At 43.7% G+C, this 19,991-nt stretch overlaps 1 protein-coding gene across 2 annotated transcripts in view; it reads left to right on the forward strand.

Moving 5' to 3' along the window:
• AADAT (aminoadipate aminotransferase) overlaps window positions 1-19,991 on the forward strand; it is a 110,391-nt gene that overhangs the window by 13,660 nt on the left and 76,740 nt on the right. Inside the window, exon 1 of one of the 2 annotated variants that reach the window (XM_075849661.1) lies at window positions 8,328-8,449. The exons of the other annotated variant lie outside the window; for it this stretch is intronic. The gene's annotated coding sequence lies outside the window, so the exon portion shown is untranslated. Of the gene's footprint in view, window positions 1-8,327; window positions 8,450-19,991 lie in introns of those variants that run through there. 2 annotated transcript variants of the gene reach the window in all.

The raw sequence follows: 19,991 nt of genomic DNA on the forward strand, positions 1-19,991 counted from the left end.
TTTATTAGTGTTGAGCTTAAAAAAGAGATTGAGGCAGCCAAGTCCTTGGTAGATACCCCAGGTTTTGAAAAAAAGGACAAAATCCTCCAACAAACTTTGGAAAGGTTTACTAATCATCTTAAGGAACGAAAACACTTCCAATTCCAGAGAGACCTACAGGAATTTAGGGAGAAAAAAGCGTATGATTTTGTCACTACACAACAACAGCAATATCAACAGACCAATAGGGGGCCGAGGGAATCTGACCCTTCCACATCACAGAGTGAAACTACAGACTCTGAAAGAGTGGGCCCATTCTTTGGCGGTAGTGGTGGGAAACACAAATTTAGGGGAGGAGCAAGAAGTAGAAATAGAGGCCGTGGGAGAGCCTCTTCTAATAGTGGCAATAATTTTTTAGCCAACAATCCTCCCATTTCCCGCTATATGCTGAGGGGTCAAAAGGATTAGTGAAGGGGAATAACATGGATAGGCTTCAAATCATTAACCTTTCTGAATATAATTTGAGTGCATCAGAGATTACACTATTAGAAAAGGGACTTTCCTTTGTCCCTACAGTTAAATTTGACTCATTTTCGTGGATAAAAGATCTCAATTTATTTGCTCGCAAACTTAAATGGATAAAATTTTTTAAACACCATAATAGAAAAAAATGCATGGAATTAGGCCTAGAGGAGTCTGATATGGAAGGTCTTTCGGCCCTTGAGGGGCTATTAGAGGAATCTGGACGCACTCCAGGTATAGGTCCCTTCACCAACCTTAAAATGAAGAGTAGGAAATTGCCACCTATAGGAGACTTTACCAATGTGGATTTATTTGTGGATATGGTGGGAGATGAGATCAAAAGTCTCAGTCAGGATAGCAGGGGAATGGATAATAATTTGTCTTGGTCTGAACGATTAGCTCTGACCACTTTAGAGAAAAAAGAGAATATTGTTCTCAAATCATCCGATAAAGGTGGGAACATTGTGGTCATGAGCAGGGATGGCTATAAGAAGATGTGTGAGGACATTTTATTTAACCATGACTGCTATACCATTTTAAAGGATAACCCCACGGCATTATTCAAGAAAGAGTTGCTGAGCATTTTGAGTGATGCAAAGAGCAGATCTTTGATTAGTGCAGGGGAATTTGGGTTTTTATACCCACAATTTCCTGTTATGGCGTGTTTCTATAGCCTGCCCAAAATCCACAAAGGTTATCCTCCTTTACGTGGCAGACCTATTGTTTCAGGCATAAATAATTTAACTCAAAATGTGAGCACGTATGTTGACCAAGTGTTGCGTCCCTTTGTTTTGAGTCTCACATCATATGTGCGTGACACAATGGATGTCCTGAAACAGATTGATGGCATTTCCCTGGAGAAAGATACAATTTTGGCGAGTCTGGATGTCGAGGCGTTGTATTCATCCATACCGCACAAATGTGGCTATAAAGCGGTCGAGTACTATTTGGGATCTAGAGGTACCCAGTTTGTAGCTCATAACCAGTTTGTCATGCAGTTATTACAGTTTGTTCTTGAAAGAAATATATTTATTTTTGAAGACAAAATTTTCCATCAGAAATGTGGTACTGCAATGGGGAGTCCTGCTGCTCCCACCTATGCAAATTTATTTCTTGGCTGGTGGGAGGAGACAATTGTCTTTGGGGACAAATTTGTCAATTGGACTTCATCTGTTGGATTATGGATTAGATATATTGATGACGTGTTGATCCTCTGGAACTCTACAGCGGATGAGTTCCATAATTTTGTAGCAGCCCTCAACAAGAATGATGTAGGACTTAAATTCACATGTGAGATCAGTGAGAAAGAATTGTCTTTTTTAGATTTGAAAATCACAAAAACATCAGATGGCACAATCCACACTAAGGTACATAGGAAAGAAACAGCAACAAATAGTTTCCTGCAATGGAATAGCTGTCATCCCCATTCCCTCAAAAGTGGCATACCAAAAGGCCAATTTATGAGAGTACGTAGGAATTGTAGTTCTATGGGTGATTTTGAGTTCCAGGCCAAGGAGCTCAAAACAAGATTGAAGGACAGAGGTTTCCCCGAGAGGGTTATCAGGAAGGCCTATGAGGGAGCAAGGGATGCTGATAGGCAATGTCTTCTGGTCCCTAAAAAACGGAAAGAAGAACAGGTCACAAGACTCATAGGTACCTATGATTCCAAACAAAATGATATTATGCAGATACTGAATAGGTATTGGCGTATTCTCAGTTCTGATACAGATCTGGTAGATCAAATCACACAGAGGCCGTCTGTCACCTATCGGAGAGGGAAAAATATAAGGGACAGAGTCATGCACAGCTGTTTTGACCCCATTTCACCTAGGGGCACGTGGCTGGACAGACAAATACCAGGTACCTTTAGGTGTGGTAGTTGTAAAGCCTGTGATTTCATTTTTAAAGGTAACAGCTTCACTAGCGTCACCACACAGAAACAATACACTATTCGGGATTATGTCAATTGCAAGACTGCGGGAGTGGTCTACCTAATCACATGTCCATGCCCCCTTAACTATGTGGGAAAAACAGCACGACAATTTCGTCGCCGTATTAGGGAGCATGTTGGAGATATTGTCCATGATAGGGACACCCCAATATCTAAGCATGTGCATGCCAAACACCAAGGCCAGGCAGCATGTTTAAGGTTTCAAGCTATTGAACTTGTTAGACCCCCCAAAAGAGGAGGTGATTGGGATAACCTGATTTTACGCAAAGAAGCACAATGGATCCACAGACTGGAATGCATACATCCAGCAGGTTTAAATGAGCAGACTAATTATACATGTTTTATTTAACACTCCGTATGGACGACCTATCTCCCTTGGGTTGCCCAGGGGGTGGGTGAGTTCATTTTTGTCTAACACATGTAGGTTTGAGATGGCCCTATTGGTCTGCCGTTTTTTAACGGCGATCGTCTCTCGGTCCCCCATGTCATGAGGGATCGTATTTCCTTCCACCCTACATGTGATTAATTACATTTTTAGTTGCTTTGTGAGGTAGCCTACTTGCGGTGTTTAACTGTCCCGCGAGATTTACTTACAATCCATTATCGTGTAGCGCTTACCTTCTCCTATTTTGGCAGTCTGGGCGAATTGTCCCTGACTTCTGCTGCGCCTGCGCGTGCGGCTTGATGCGGCCGATGATGACCCCTGGTTGTCAGCTGACGGCGGGGGGTCACATGGGCAGGTGTCACTAATCGTGAGGGTGTGGGGATTGGTCAGTTCATGTTTGCCGCTAGAATACGAGGGGTGGAGTTTAGCGTTTATAGTAACGTAGCGCCTGCAATGAAGTATGCCGTTGACATCAATACGTGCATCTTTGCCGTGACGCACAGCAGAATATCTGCTGTTAAAGGATTCTATCGCTGGTGTGAAGGCCAGAGTTACCATTATACGGACCCCTGAGGATGAGTACCTGAAACGCGTAGGGTCGTTGTACTGTTTATGGAATGTTTGCATTGGGGATAGTCATATCGTGTTACACCCAGCACTAGGAGACCCGATCTATTCGGACGCCTGTGCTTTATTTTGGGATTGTACTACTGATGTGCCCTGGATATATGCTGTTTCCAGACATAATATTGTTATAAACACCGAGTTAGATGTATCACAATGACTCAGTGTTTTTTGTTTAATACGTTTTTTAACAATCACGGTGGGGCTTATGTCACAGTGGTGTGTTACCCCTGTTTTTAACTAGTTACTAATTAAAAGGTATTTTTTACTTTATTGTTACTTCAGTGAACTATATAATTTACTCATATTGTGGGAGCACAATTAGATTTCTATCAAACTAGACAGTGAAATTACATTTAATCCATACAGTTAATAATTTCAGTTTATCTAGGTATGGCAGCCTTTGCACTTTCTGAATTAAACACAGATGGGTGGATGAGTGAGGCCAAAAGCGTCTTTTCAGAGTGTGAACTGACGTATACAGTTCAGGGTGCATCTCTCAAATCCACCTTTAAAAATCTTAATAGACTGCACAAAGATTATACTAGAAGTTGGTGGGAGATCCAGAGTCTGGAAAACTATTTAAAGAATAAGATAGTTCCCAGAGGTCTCAGGGTCCCCATTGTCCCAGCATTAAGATTAAAAACCGCTAATATTAAAGAAAGGTGGGAACAGGAGATTACAGGGAGCTCACTTAGGCTGATGCAGATCTTGGTAGAGGAAGAAAAAGTCCAGTTTGACTTTATTAGTGTTGAGCTTAAAAAAGAGATTGAGGCAGCCAAGTCCTTGGTAGATACCCCAGGTTTTGAAAAAAAGGACAAAATCCTCCAACAAACTTTGGAAAGGTTTACTAATCATCTTAAGGAACGAAAACACTTCCAATTCCAGAGAGACCTACAGGAATTTAGGGAGAAAAAAGCGTATGATTTTGTCACTACACAACAACAGCAATATCAACAGACCAATAGGGGGCCGAGGGAATCTGACCCTTCCACATCACAGAGTGAAACTACAGACTCTGAAAGAGTGGGCCCATTCTTTGGCGGTAGTGGTGGGAAACACAAATTTAGGGGAGGAGCAAGAAGTAGAAATAGAGGCCGTGGGAGAGCCTCTTCTAATAGTGGCAATAATTTTTTAGCCAACAATCCTCCCATTTCCCGCTATATGCTGAGGGGTCAAAAGGATTAGTGAAGGGGAATAACATGGATAGGCTTCAAATCATTAACCTTTCTGAATATAATTTGAGTGCATCAGAGATTACACTATTAGAAAAGGGACTTTCCTTTGTCCCTACAGTTAAATTTGACTCATTTTCGTGGATAAAAGATCTCAATTTATTTGCTCGCAAACTTAAATGGATAAAATTTTTTAAACACCATAATAGAAAAAAATGCATGGAATTAGGCCTAGAGGAGTCTGATATGGAAGGTCTTTCGGCCCTTGAGGGGCTATTAGAGGAATCTGGACGCACTCCAGGTATAGGTCCCTTCACCAACCTTAAAATGAAGAGTAGGAAATTGCCACCTATAGGAGACTTTACCAATGTGGATTTATTTGTGGATATGGTGGGAGATGAGATCAAAAGTCTCAGTCAGGATAGCAGGGGAATGGATAATAATTTGTCTTGGTCTGAACGATTAGCTCTGACCACTTTAGAGAAAAAAGAGAATATTGTTCTCAAATCATCCGATAAAGGTGGGAACATTGTGGTCATGAGCAGGGATGGCTATAAGAAGATGTGTGAGGACATTTTATTTAACCATGACTGCTATACCATTTTAAAGGATAACCCCACGGCATTATTCAAGAAAGAGTTGCTGAGCATTTTGAGTGATGCAAAGAGCAGATCTTTGATTAGTGCAGGGGAATTTGGGTTTTTATACCCACAATTTCCTGTTATGGCGTGTTTCTATAGCCTGCCCAAAATCCACAAAGGTTATCCTCCTTTACGTGGCAGACCTATTGTTTCAGGCATAAATAATTTAACTCAAAATGTGAGCACGTATGTTGACCAAGTGTTGCGTCCCTTTGTTTTGAGTCTCACATCATATGTGCGTGACACAATGGATGTCCTGAAACAGATTGATGGCATTTCCCTGGAGAAAGATACAATTTTGGCGAGTCTGGATGTCGAGGCGTTGTATTCATCCATACCGCACAAATGTGGCTATAAAGCGGTCGAGTACTATTTGGGATCTAGAGGTACCCAGTTTGTAGCTCATAACCAGTTTGTCATGCAGTTATTACAGTTTGTTCTTGAAAGAAATATATTTATTTTTGAAGACAAAATTTTCCATCAGAAATGTGGTACTGCAATGGGGAGTCCTGCTGCTCCCACCTATGCAAATTTATTTCTTGGCTGGTGGGAGGAGACAATTGTCTTTGGGGACAAATTTGTCAATTGGACTTCATCTGTTGGATTATGGATTAGATATATTGATGACGTGTTGATCCTCTGGAACTCTACAGCGGATGAGTTCCATAATTTTGTAGCAGCCCTCAACAAGAATGATGTAGGACTTAAATTCACATGTGAGATCAGTGAGAAAGAATTGTCTTTTTTAGATTTGAAAATCACAAAAACATCAGATGGCACAATCCACACTAAGGTACATAGGAAAGAAACAGCAACAAATAGTTTCCTGCAATGGAATAGCTGTCATCCCCATTCCCTCAAAAGTGGCATACCAAAAGGCCAATTTATGAGAGTACGTAGGAATTGTAGTTCTATGGGTGATTTTGAGTTCCAGGCCAAGGAGCTCAAAACAAGATTGAAGGACAGAGGTTTCCCCGAGAGGGTTATCAGGAAGGCCTATGAGGGAGCAAGGGATGCTGATAGGCAATGTCTTCTGGTCCCTAAAAAACGGAAAGAAGAACAGGTCACAAGACTCATAGGTACCTATGATTCCAAACAAAATGATATTATGCAGATACTGAATAGGTATTGGCGTATTCTCAGTTCTGATACAGATCTGGTAGATCAAATCACACAGAGGCCGTCTGTCACCTATCGGAGAGGGAAAAATATAAGGGACAGAGTCATGCACAGCTGTTTTGACCCCATTTCACCTAGGGGCACGTGGCTGGACAGACAAATACCAGGTACCTTTAGGTGTGGTAGTTGTAAAGCCTGTGATTTCATTTTTAAAGGTAACAGCTTCACTAGCGTCACCACACAGAAACAATACACTATTCGGGATTATGTCAATTGCAAGACTGCGGGAGTGGTCTACCTAATCACATGTCCATGCCCCCTTAACTATGTGGGAAAAACAGCACGACAATTTCGTCGCCGTATTAGGGAGCATGTTGGAGATATTGTCCATGATAGGGACACCCCAATATCTAAGCATGTGCATGCCAAACACCAAGGCCAGGCAGCATGTTTAAGGTTTCAAGCTATTGAACTTGTTAGACCCCCCAAAAGAGGAGGTGATTGGGATAACCTGATTTTACGCAAAGAAGCACAATGGATCCACAGACTGGAATGCATACATCCAGCAGGTTTAAATGAGCAGACTAATTATACATGTTTTATTTAACACTCCGTATGGACGACCTATCTCCCTTGGGTTGCCCAGGGGGTGGGTGAGTTCATTTTTGTCTAACACATGTAGGTTTGAGATGGCCCTATTGGTCTGCCGTTTTTTAACGGCGATCGTCTCTCGGTCCCCCATGTCATGAGGGATCGTATTTCCTTCCACCCTACATGTGATTAATTACATTTTTAGTTGCTTTGTGAGGTAGCCTACTTGCGGTGTTTAACTGTCCCGCGAGATTTACTTACAATCCATTATCGTGTAGCGCTTACCTTCTCCTATTTTGGCAGTCTGGGCGAATTGTCCCTGACTTCTGCTGCGCCTGCGCGTGCGGCTTGATGCGGCCGATGATGACCCCTGGTTGTCAGCTGACGGCGGGGGGTCACATGGGCAGGTGTCACTAATCGTGAGGGTGTGGGGATTGGTCAGTTCATGTTTGCCGCTAGAATACGAGGGGTGGAGTTTAGCGTTTATAGTAACGTAGCGCCTGCAATGAAGTATGCCGTTGACATCAATACGTGCATCTTTGCCGTGACGCACAGCAGAATATCTGCTGTTAAAGGATTCTATCGCTGGTGTGAAGGCCAGAGTTACCATTATACGGACCCCTGAGGATGAGTACCTGAAACGCGTAGGGTCGTTGTACTGTTTATGGAATGTTTGCATTGGGGATAGTCATATCGTGTTACACCCAGCACTAGGAGACCCGATCTATTCGGACGCCTGTGCTTTATTTTGGGATTGTACTACTGATGTGCCCTGGATATATGCTGTTTCCAGACATAATATTGTTATAAACACCGAGTTAGATGTATCACAATGACTCAGTGTTTTTTGTTTAATACGTTTTTTAACAATCACGGTGGGGCTTATGTCACAGTGGTGTGTTACCCCTGTTTTTAACTAGTTACTAATTAAAAGGTATTTTTTACTTTATTGTTACTTCAGTGAACTATATAATTTACTCATATTGTGGGAGCACAATTAGATTTCTATCAAACTAGACAGTGAAATTACATCATCCTGAAATACCTCCGGACTGCTACAAAAACAAAATGGTCAAAACATAACCTCATGTTATCTTTATGATTAATAAAATAAAGATGTCACTTTGAAATCTTAAATGCTTGTATTACATGTTGAAGGAAGGTCACTAATGAATTTGCAGTTGTTATGGTCACACATCTGAGCCAGGACAGCAGTCATTTACTCTATCAAAGAAATCAATCACACTGTGCAATAATCTGATTATAATAGCTTGTGTTTCAAATAATGACCAGTTGGTGGCGACCTTTAAGCTTTTTACTGGCTGATGTAAGGATTGTAAACCGCAAACAAGGACCTGGCACGTCTGCAGCTAATTGCAGCCCTGTGCTCGGGGATTGATTGAGCGTGCCTAGCAGGAGTCTTTGCATGTGGCAGCGAGGCAGCTGAATGAATAGGCAGAAGGTATTTGTTCTGTGTTGTGTAACTAGCATGTGGAGCGCCGACTACCATATCCCCTATGCTGCACCGTGCATCTGTCTATGTGGGACACGTCTACATTCTGCAGCCCTGGTTGTAGACATTAGTAAACATGGAGCAGCAGGGATCACTGGGACACTTGTATTCATGCGGGTCCTGAATAATGTCCCTGGAGACCAATGACCGGTCATGCTTGAGACGTTTCGGAGCACATATTTATACGACTGATGTTTGTGTGTAAATAGGGTTATGGAGACGTTCCAATGTCATGACCTGTCATGCGCAGACACAAATGGTAGCTTTATAAATGTCACAACATGGAGGAACAGTCCTGGCTTTTAACCTAGGGCCTCATGCACACGACCGTAGCCATGTGCACGGCCGTGATTTTCAGGTCGGACGGCCGCGGAGTGTCACCCACGGGCCGTGCACATGGCCGCGTGCGTAAATTTCTATGAGCCTGGAGCACAAAACAAGTCCTTAGGCCTCATGCACACGACCGTATTTTTTCCCACCCGTAAATACTGGCGTAAATACGGGTCCGGTGTCACACGTATTCGACCCGTTTTGCACCAGTATTTACGAACCCGTGCCCGTAAATATGGGTCTGGTGTCACCCGTATTCCACCCGTATTTACGGGCACGTTTTTGGCGGCAAAATAGCACTGCACTAATCGGCAGCCACTTCTCTCTATCAGTGCAGGATAGAGAGAAGGGACAGCCCTTTCTGTAATAAAAGTTAAAGAAATTCATACTTACCCGGCCGTTGCCTTGGTGACGCATCCCTCTATTCACATCCAGCCCGACATCCCTGGATGACGCGGCAGTCCATGTGACCGCTGCAGCCTGTGATTGACCTGTGATTGGCTGCAGCGGTCACATGGCCTGAAACGTCATCCAGGACGTCGGGCCGGATGTCGAGAGGGATGCGTCACCAAGGAAACGGGCGGGAGACCGGACTGGAGGAAGCAGGAAGTTCTCGGTAAGTATGAACGTCTTTTATTTTTATTTTTTACAGGTTTATTCTGATCGCTAGTCACTGTCCAGGGTGCTGAAAGAGTTACTGCCGATCAGTTAACTCTTTCAGCTCCCTGGACAGTGACTATTTACTGACGTCGCTTAGCAACGCTGCCGTAATGACGGGTGCACACATGTAGCCACCCGTCATTACGAGAGCTCCATAGACTTCTATGGACTGTCCGTGCCGTTATTACGGCCTGAAATAGGACATGTTCTATCTTTTTCAACGGCACGGGCACCTTCCCGTGAGAAAACGGGAAGGCACCCGTCGCCAATAGAAGTCTATGAGCCCGTTATTACGGGTCGTAATTACGACCCGTAATAACGGGAGTTTTTACGGTCGTGTGCATGAGGCCTTAATAAGACATGTCCGTTCTTTTTGCAGTCCAGGCATGGACCGTGGAAACCACGGTCGTGTGCATGGGCCCATTGAAATTAATGGGCCCTCAATTCAGCGGGTGAATTGCGGCCGCAAAAATACGTTTGTGTCCCTCTGTCTACTACACAATACTATTTATACAGAGGACCACCACTTAAAATGTAACCTTCAGGCTTTGTTCACACAGGGCGTATATGCTGCGTAAAGGTACACAGCGTATCTGCCCTGGCAGCCACAGGGTGTTCCAGCCGAAAAACCGCACCAAATTGTGGTGGAGTTTTTTAGCAGGAATGTCCGCTGCGGAAATCCTGTTATACTTACCATGGTGACACGTCCCTCCGAGGTCCTGACGTTCTGCAGCCCTGGATGACGTTTCATCCCATTTGACCATTGCAGCCTGTGATTGTCACTTGGGATGAAAGTCATCCCAGGAGGCCGGCCTGGACGAAGAAGCACACAATTCTGGTAAGTATATAATTATTTTTTTTTCAGACTTATGATTTTTGCGGCGGAAAACCTGCAACAAAAAACAGCGATTACGAAAATACAATTACCATGCTGCGGCTTAAAAAGACGCACCTCAGGTCAATTTCTGTGCGTTTTTTCCGCTTATCATTCACGCAGCGTGTGGATGACATTTGTTCAAATCTCATCCACTCTGCTGCTACTGTATTATGTTGCGGATTTTCCCCAACTAAAACCGTTGCGGACAATCTGCAGTATTTACGTTACGTGTGAAGTTACGCTTATTATACAAAAAAAGCGTCAAACAACACTAGTCCCGGGTGAATATAATGGGTATGGGGAAATATCCCTGTTCCACCCTATACTAACTCCTGCCTAAGGCCTCATTTACACGAGCGTGTGCGTTTTGCGCGCGCAAAAAACGCTGCGTTTTGCGCGCGCAAAAGGCACTTGGCAGCTCCGTGTGTCATCCGTGTATGATGCGCGGCTGCGTGATTTTCACGCAGCCACCATCATAGAGATGAGGCTAGTCGACGCCCGTCACTGTCCAAGGTGCTGAAAGAGCTAACTGATCGGCAGTAACTCTTTCAGCACCCTCGACAGTGAATGCCGAACACAATATCGAGAAACCTGTTAAAAAAAAAAAGAAAAAGTTCGTACTTACCGAGAACTTCTCTCCCGGCCGTTGCCTTGGTGATGCGTCCTTGGTGACGCACCTCTCGACATCTGGCCCCACCTCCCTGGATGACGCGGCAGTCCATGTGACCGCTGCAGCCTGTGATTGGCTGCAGCCTGTGCTTGGCCTGTGATTGGCTGCAGCTGTCACTTGGACTGAACTGTCATCCCGGGAGGTCGGACCGGAGTTATCGGTAAGTCAGAACGTCTTTTTTTTTTTACAGGTTCATGGATTTTCGGAGCGGAAGTCACTGTCCATGGTGCTGAACCAGTTTAACGCTTTCAGCACCGTGGACAGTGACTGTCTCCTGACGTCGCGTACCCGAACATTTTTTACCGGTTTCGGTCAAAACGAGTTTGGCCGAACCCGGTGAAGTTCGGTGCGCTCATCTCGAATTTGACACTCCGTTTGGATGTTTGTAAACAGAAAAGCACGTGGTGCTTTTCTGTTTACATTCAGGAGTTTGACAGCTCTTGCGCGAATCACGCAGTTCGCACGGAAGTGCTTCCGTGCGGCATGCGTGGTTTTCACGCACCCATTGACTTCAATGGGTGCGTGAGTGCGCGAAAAACGCACGATTATAGAACATGTCGTGAGTTTTTTTCTGCGCACACGCGCTGAGCGCAATTCACGCATCGTCTAAACTGCCCCATTGACTAATATAGGTGCGTACGACATGCGTGCAAAGCACGCGCGTCGCACGCGCGTATATTACGTTCGTGTAAATGAGGCCTAACACAGCGAAATATCTGCCCTGATAAAATCGATCCCGCACTCAAACCTACCTAAATCCACCCTGATGTAGATTAAGATGAGAAAATAAGGGCTTGATCCAAGTATATTTGGGCAAAAAAGACTAGTTGGTTAGTAAGTAGTGATGTTAAAGGTACAAGTTGGTGTGACACGGCTTGCACACAACCGAGTTCAGGCCGTAAAAAATTGTCCGTGAAAAACGGTCCGAGTGTCGGCTGGATTTCCCGGCCCGACCGCGGTACAGGTGAACAGGACTCTTGGCATTATAGACATTTATGATGCTAGGAGTCACTGCCTCACAGAACTGCTTTTTCGTACTGAACAAAATTATACAGTACGGAACAGCAGTTCCGTGGGAAGGCAGAAACTCCTAGCATCATAAATGTCTATAATGCCAAGAGTCCTGTTCATCTGTACCGCGGTCGGGCCGGGAAATCCAGCCGACACTCGGACCGTTTTTCACGGCCCGATCTTGGTCGTGTGCAACTGTACTTACACAACCCAGTTACAAAATTGTGTCCGATCATACAAGAGGGGTGGCGAGTAACAGCGGAGGAGACTGAACCTGATATACCCTAATGCGATGCCTGCCCTGCATGGTGGAATAGCGGATCTGATCAGGGCAATCCCGCATTATAACCTACCTATTGTACCCTAAATTAATGCTAATGCAGGTTGCTACAAGAAGGCAATTGTAACAAATAAGGACAGGTATAAAGATGGAATTAACCTCTTAAGGACTGAGCCTGTTTTGGCCTTAAGGACACAGCCTATTTTTTCAAATCTGACGTGTCACTTTATGTGGTAATAACTCCGGAATGCTTTTACCTATCCAAGCGATTCTGAGATTGTTTTCTCGTGACACATTGGACTTTATGTTACTGGCAAAATTTGCTCGATACATTAAGTATTTAATTGTGAAAAACACCAAAATTTAGCGAGAAATTGCAAAAATTAGCATTTTTCTAAATTTATATGTATCTGCTTGTAAGACAGATAGTAATACCACACAAAATTGTTGCTAATTAACATCACCCATATGTCTACTTTAGATTGGCATCGTTTTTTGAACATTCTTTTATTTTTCTATGACATCACAAGGCTTAGAACTTTAGCAGCAATTTCTCACATGTTCAAGAAAATGTCAAAAGGCTATTTTTACAGGGGCCAGTTCAGTTGTGAAGTGGATTTTAGGGCCTTATATATTAGAAACCCTCGATAAGTCACCCCATTTTAAAAACTTCACCCCTCAAAGTATTCAAAACAGCAGTTAGAAAGTTTCTTAACCCTTTAGATGTTTCACAGGAATTAAGGCAAAGTAGATGTGAAATGTTCAAATTTCTTTTTTTTTTTTGCAGAAATTCATATTTCATCTATTTTTTTTGTAACAGAAAGTTTTACCAGAGAAACGCAACTCAATATCTATTGCCCAGATTCTGCAGGTTTTAGAAATACCCCACATGTGGCCCTAGTGCACTTATTGACTGAAGCACAGGCCTCAGAAACAAAGGAGCACCTAGAGGATTTTGGGGCCTCCTTTTTATTAGAAAATATTTTAGGCACCATGTCGGGTCTGAAAGGCTCTTGCAGCGCCAAAACAGTGGAAATCCCCCAAAAGTGACCCCATTTTTAAAACTATACCCCTGGAGGAAATTATCTAGGGGTATAGTTAGCATTTTGACCCCGCAGGTTTATTGCAGAAATTATTGGAAGTAGGCCGTGAAAATGAAAATCTACATTCTTTCAAAGAAAATGTAGGTTTAGCTAATTTTTTCTAAGTATTTCTCCCGAGTAAAACAGTACCCCGCATGTGGTCATAAACGGCTGTTTGGACACACGGCAGGGCTTAGAAGGGAAAGAGCGCCATTTGTCTTTTGGAGCTCAAATTTAGCAGGAATGGTTTGCGGAGACCACGTCGCATTTGCAAAGCCCCTAAGGGACCAAAACAGTGAAAACACCAAAAAAGTGACTCCATTTAGGAAACTACACCCCTTGAAGAATCCATCTAGGGGTGTAGTGAGCATTTTGAACCCACAGGGGTTTCATAGATTTTATTAGAATTGGGCAGTGAAGATAAAAAAAATCCTTTTTTCCAATAAGACGTAGCTTTAGCTCAAAATTTTTCATTTTCTCAACAAATAAAGGAATAAAAGAACCCCAACATTTGTAAAGCAACTTCTCTGGAGTACGGCAATACCCAATTTGTGGTCATAAACGGCTGTTTGGGCATACGGCAAGGATCAGAAGAGGAGGAGTGCCATTTGGCTTTTGGAGCACAGATTTTGCTGGATTGGTTTCTTGACACCATGTCACTTTTGCAAAGCTCCTAAGGTGCCAGTACAGTGGTGGAAACTCCCCAAAAGTGACTCCATTCACGAAACTACACCCCTTGAGGAATTCATCTAGGGGTGTAGTGAGCATTTTGACCCTACAGGTGTTTCATAGATTTTATTAGAATTGGGCAGTGAAAATAAAAAAAAACATTTTTCTTCAATAAGACGTAGTTTTAGCTGAAAATGTTTCATATTCTCAACAAATAAATGAAAAAAAGCAACTTCTCCTGTGTACGGCAATACCACATATGTGGTCATAAACTGCTGTTTGGGCACAGAGTAGGGCTCAGAAGGGAAGGAGCGCCATTTGGAATTTTGGAGTACAGATTTTGCTGGATTGGTTTCTGGGCGCTATGTCGCATTTGCAAAGTCCCTGTGGGACCAAAACAGTGGAAACCCCCCAGAAGTGACCCCCATTTTGGAAACTACACCCCTCAAGGTATTCACCTAGGGGTGTAGTGAGCATATTAAGCCCACAGGTGATTGGCAGAAATTGGTGTGCACTCGATGTTGCAGAGTGAAAATGGTTTTTCAATAGATATGCCAATATGTGGTGCCCAGCTTGTGCCACTGGAGACACACACCCCAAAAATTGTTAAAAGGGTTCTCCTGGGTATGGCGATGCCATATATGTGGAAGTAAACTGCTGCTTGGGCACACTGTAGGGTTCAGAAGGGAGGTAGCGCCATTTGGCTTTTGGAGCGTGGATTTTGCTTGTAGTAGTTTTGTTTTGAGTTTTACTGGTGTTTCCGTTTATAATGTGGGGGTACATGTAAGGCGGGCGGAGTATATAAGGGGCCTAGTCAGGTGGTATAGTGGGGTAATAAAAAACAATAAAATAATCCATAGATGAGTGTTATGCTGGGGAGCAATCCTTTCTGCACAGGCCGGTGTCGCACTAATAAATGGTCTTTACTTATTCCCCTTTTGGTCCACACTCGGCACCTTTGAAGTTTGGGGAATTTTGCTGGGAAAGTGTTGTCCTGGTATAATACGGGCGCCCTCACTTCCAGCAGATATGTTTGGGCCCTCCCCTTCCTGGTTCCCTAATTTTAGGGGCCTTGATAATTCGCCACTTGAAACAGAAGAAACGTTCCCCTCGGGCCGGCACAACTGCATATTTTTATTTCCTGGCTTATTGGTACCTTGACTAATTTAATTTTTTCATAGACGTAGTGGTATGACGGCTGGTTTGTTGTGGGAGGAGCTGTAGTTTTTATTGGTACCATTTTGGGGTACATGCGACTTTTTGATCACTTGTTATCCTTTTTTTTTTGGGAGGCCAGGTGACCAAAAAACAGCAATTCTCGCATATTTTTTTAGGTTTTTTTATACAGCGTTCACCACGCATTATAAATTACATGCTAGCTTTATTCTGCGGGTCAGTCCGATTCCGGTAATACCTAATTTATAGCACTTTTTATGTTTTACAACTTTTTGCACAATAAAATAACTTTCGTAAAGAGAATGGATTTTTTCTGTCGCCAAGTTGTGAGAGCCATAACGGTTTTAAATGTTTCGTCGACGGAGCTGTATGAGGGTTTGTTTTTAGCGAGACGAGTTATAGTTTTTATAGCTACCATTTTTATGTACATGCGACTTTTTGATCACTTTTTATTTCAATTTTTGGAAGACAAAGTGACCAAAAAATAGCAATTATGTCAGTATTTTGTAGTTTTTTTTTACGGCGTTCACTGTGCGGAATAAATAACATAATATTTTTATAGTTCAGGTCGTTACGGTCGCAGCGATACCAAATATGTATGGCTTTATTATTTTTTTCAATAATAAATGACTTGATAAGGGAAAAAGGGCGATTGTGTTTTGTGTTATTATTTGAAACTTTTATTGTATTTTTTAAAACTTTTATTTTTACTTTTTTTACACTTTTTTTTTTACACTTTTCTTTAGTCCCACTAGGGGACTTGAATGTCCAACTGTTTGTTTGATCTAATACATTGCACTACCTATGTAGTGCAATGTATTAGAACTGTCAGTTGTTCACTGACAGCAAGCCGATCAGGCTCCGCCTCCGGGCGGGGCCTAATCGGCTAACGTAATGGCAGATAGGAAGCCATTGTTAGGCATCCTGTTGCCATAGTAGCAGTTGCCAGCCTTGCCATCGCATGGCAAGGCTGCCGATTGCATACAAACCACTTTGATGCAGCGATTGTATTGAATCGCTGCATTGAAGGGGTTAATGGCAGGAATCGGAGCTAGCTCCGGTTCCTGCCGATAGATCGGGGTGTCCGCTGTAACATACAGCGGACACCCACTGCTGATGACGCCGGCTGAGCTTCTGAGCCGGAAGCTGAGCCGGCACCATCTTGCCGATGGTACCGGAAGCCTCCTGGGCCCCGCCGACGACGGGGCATAGGAGGATTCCGTTACAGGCTGATCGGGAGGTAAGCATTAGCCCTCCGATCGCCTTTGCAGCCACCGGCAACCCAGCGATCACGTTGCTGGGGCGCCGGTGGCTATAAACTCCTCACATGCTGCGATCTCTATTGAACGCAGCATGTGAGGGGTTAATCGGTCGGATCGGAGGCTAGCTCCGGTCCTGGCCGATACCTCAGGGTGCCAGCTGTAACATACAGCTGTCACCCGGCGGTGATGTCGCTGGCTCAGCTCCTGAGCCAGCTTCATCTCCTTCACGTACAGTTACGTGGAGATGCGCGAAAAGACCATCTCCCATCACGTAACTGTACGTGAAATGGCGCAAAGGGGTTAAAGATGATAATTTGTAGTGAAAAGGTAGAAAGGGCAGAAATACCAATGGGTGTGTCACAAATCAACAAAGTAGTGGTTATAAAAATGTCAAATTCGCATAACAACACATATATTACCAAAGGATTAACATGGATGACATAAAAAAGTTAGGGTATGTTCACACTACAGCGTCCGTAACGGCCGAAATTGGCGCTGCTTTTCATTGGAGTCAATGAATAACGCCTCCAATTACGTCCCAAGAAGTGACAGGTACTTCTTTGACGCGGGCGTCTTAACAGAACATCATAAGACCCATTCAAATGAATGGGCAGATGTTTGCCGACGCTATTGAGACACATTTTCGGACGTAATTCGGGGCTAAAACGCTCGAATTACGTCCGTAAATAGTGTGTGTGAACATACCCTAAGACATCTTAACTTCCATATCATTTCCCTATAACCAAATGTCATAGTTTATCAGTGAAGCCTAAAGATAGAATGGCCATAACAATTAAAGCCCAAATGTAAGATACTTAAAGTTAACAGCATAGTTATGGTATGTTCACACGGCAGCTGCCGTTACGGCTGAAATTACGGGGCTGTTTTCAGGAGAAAACAGCTCCGTAATTTCAGTCGTAATGGCATGTTGAGGCGCTTTTTCGCTGCGTCAATTACGGACGTAAATAGAGCTGTTTCTCCATGGAGTCAATGGAAAACGGCTCCATTTACGTCTGAAGAAGTGACAGGCACTTCTTTGACGCGGGCGTCTATTTACGCCCCGCCTTTTGACAGCGGGGCGTAAAAAAAATGACCGTCGGAACAGAACATCGTAAGACTCATTCAAATGAATGGGCAGATGTTTGCCGACGCTATCGAGCCGCATTTTCGGACATAAATCGAGGCGGAAAATGCCAGAATTACGTCCGTAAATAAGCCGTGTGAACATACCCTTATTATTAAGATATACGCTCTAACAATAAGACAATTGCATTAATGACCGCGATTATAATGTGATTATATCTTCCATGCTGAGGAACCAGTGAAAAACCAAATTGCAACAGTCATAGCAATGGTACTAAATTGTCCTAACAATAGATGATGCCTAAATCAATTATATAAGCAGGGCCAATGGGCATATAGAGAGGTGCCATCCCCGGAAGTGACGTAAGATGGGCGGGGGTTCATAGGCGCCACTGGCGTCTGACATCATTAACCAGTGATGCCCCATGGAGTTACGCCAGGCAAGCTAATTTGACCGTAATAATGCCACTCACTGGGGTATATGATGTACAGGCATGGAGGACATCTGACCTCGCTACATCAGCGGGGTCTGACATAATAGCAAGATGCCACCCCTAACAATGATGCTTAGCGTCATGATTGGGCGTCACGCTAGATACTGACCCTAACTGTAATGCCAAGCCGTATGATTGGGCTATACAACCACCACTCAACAGAAGGGGAGGAGGGTCATTTTAGCCTAAAAAAAACATAAGGGAAGGAGGTGCCGCTGACCACAGAGACCCAACCCCATAAAGGCATCAACGCCATATTAACTCTGGTAATTGCCAGGGGCGGCAGAGGGAGGGCATGATTAACCAAAAGGGGTCGTAACCCTAACAGAGTTGCCCCAAGTAGGACGCCTACAAAGATACAGCTGTGCAGGACCACAAATACAAAGTTTACATGCTGCAGATTTGTTGCAGAAATTTCTGCGACTAAAAATCAGTTCTATTCCTCTGAATGGGGTTTGCGTAAATCCATGCACCTGTTTGCAGAATTACCCCAATTCAAAACTCTGTCTGTGGTAGTTACAGCAGAGGAAGCGTAATCTCACGAGATTACGCAGTAAATGACCGGTTACAACGAGATTACGCCTCCTCTGCTGTAACTACCATAGAAACCGTAATGAAGTGCAGAGATTGTGAATAGACATCCCATGGAATGTCTATTCACTGTCTAAACACTTCAGTATCGTTAATGTGTTAGTATAAGGCCTCATTTACACGAGCGTGTGCGTTTTGCGCACGCAAAAAATGCGGCGTTTTGCGTGCGCAAAAAGCACTTAAAAGCTGCGTGTGTCATCAGTGTATGATGCGCGGCTGCGAGATTTTCTCGCAGCCGCCATTATTATGACCCTCCGTTTGGATGTTTGTAAACAGAAAAGCACGTGGTGCTTTTCTGTTTACATTCAGAGTTTGACAGCTGTTGCGCGAAACACGCAGTTCGCACGGAAGTGCTTCTTTGCGGCATGCGTGGTTTTCACGCACCCATTGACTTCAATGGGTGCATGATGCGCGAACAGCGCACAAAGAAAGGACATGTCGTGAGTTTTACGCAACGCGCTTGCGCAAAACTCACGCACAGTCTGCACTGCCCCATAGCCTAATATAGGTGCATACGACACGCGTGAAAAGCACGCGTGTCGCACGCACGTATATTACGCTCGTGTAAATGATGCCAAAGACAGCACATAAGGATCTAGCAGGATCCCTATGCGCTGAGTAAATGAATGGAGAGGAGTGCATGACACTGATTGGTCAGCGTCATACACTCTGTACAACGCCCACTTGGTCTAAAGTAAAAACACGCCCACTTGGGCATTAAGCAACTCATTAGCATAAATCGCTAATAAAGTGGTGAAAATAGATCGTTTTTTTTTTTTTTATAAAAAGCACTGCTGTCACCTAAATTATAGCGCCAATCTCCTTATGTAGAAGATAGGGCACTTATAATGTGGTGACAGAGTCTCTTTAAGTTGCCCCGGAGGTACTCCTCGACAAGTGCAGCACAAAACACCTTGATAACAACAAATAGAAAGTATCGAGGTACTCACCGGACTTGCAATAAATTTCTTTATTCAAGATCTTGGTTAGGATGTGGAATTAGCCCATGGCCGTTTCGCGTGCGTACACGCTTTCGTCAAGGCCCTGGCGTCACTTCCTTTACCTGCCCTTTTTATTCACAAATCAGTATAGATTGTTACGTAACAAAAATAAATAAAAGACAGGAAAATACACAATATATAATATTGGGTGATACACCATAATTATATCAAGCTAAAATAACGGTATATTTATCTTTATTCGTTACATTATTTTAAAAACAACAAGGTTTATGTTATGAAGGCACTCAGGTCATTTCGGTCGTAGAGACCGAGAGGTCCTAGTGCCCCTGTCTGTGAGATTATCT

Source organism: Rhinoderma darwinii, chromosome 1, assembly GCF_050947455.1.
Source record: "Rhinoderma darwinii isolate aRhiDar2 chromosome 1, aRhiDar2.hap1, whole genome shotgun sequence".
Taxonomy (NCBI): domain Eukaryota; kingdom Metazoa; phylum Chordata; class Amphibia; order Anura; family Rhinodermatidae; genus Rhinoderma; species Rhinoderma darwinii.